The sequence below is a fragment of the Cnephaeus nilssonii genome (assembly GCF_951640355.1).
Source record: "Cnephaeus nilssonii genome assembly, chromosome: 10".
NCBI lineage: Eukaryota > Metazoa > Chordata > Mammalia > Chiroptera > Vespertilionidae > Cnephaeus > Cnephaeus nilssonii.
This window is the reverse complement of record NC_137081.1, coordinates 45485720-45486562: the sequence shown is the minus strand read 5'-3', so window position 1 is coordinate 45486562 and position 843 is coordinate 45485720.

Below are 843 nucleotides of genomic sequence, written 5' to 3'. Positions count from 1 at the left end.
AACATAAGACTCTATGAGGAATGGTGACTTCAGCTCTAGATGTAACTTACCATGTGACTTAGTTGGCAACCTGTGCCTTCAGCTGCCACTACTTTCTGATCTATCTATCTGTCTATCTATCTATCTATAATATTCCCCAAAGTTAATTATCCTCTGGAGCTAGAGATTAGGCTGTTCCAGTGGTTACAAACTTCAGTGTGTGTTAGAACCTGGAGGGCTTATTGAAAAATAGCTAAGCTCTATCCAACTCTCCAAATTTGTATTTCTTTTTTTTTTTTTCTTTAATCCTCACCCAAGGATATGTTTTATTGATTTCAGAGAGAGAGAAAAACATCACCTCAATGTGAGAAACATTGATTGATTGCCTCCCACATGCTCCATGACCGGGGATCGAACCCAAAAACTGGGAATCAAACTGCAAACTTTTTTTTTTTCCCTGTGTGGGACAATGCTCCAACCAACTGAGCCCCTCAGTTGGGGGCAAATTTGTATTTCTAATGAGCTCCCAAGTGATGCTAGTCTGGAGAATCACACTTTGAGAACCACTGCAATGTCATCATGTCCAATATAGAGCTCATCATCTTTGCCCAAAAGTCTGTCCCTCCTCCTCTTTTCCCTTTTTGGGTTAATAACTCCAGTATTCACCCAAGCTCCTAGGCCAGAGACCTAGGGAGAGAAGAGAAAGGGGTAATTGCTAAACTTCTCCATCTTCCCAATCAGGCCCACTCACTTGTCCCCTTCTGGACTTCAATAGCCTTTTTCTTTAACTTCCTGCCTCTTATCTGCTCTTAACCCAGCCCACCCCAATTTTTGAAAATTTAATTTAAAATTTAAATATGATCA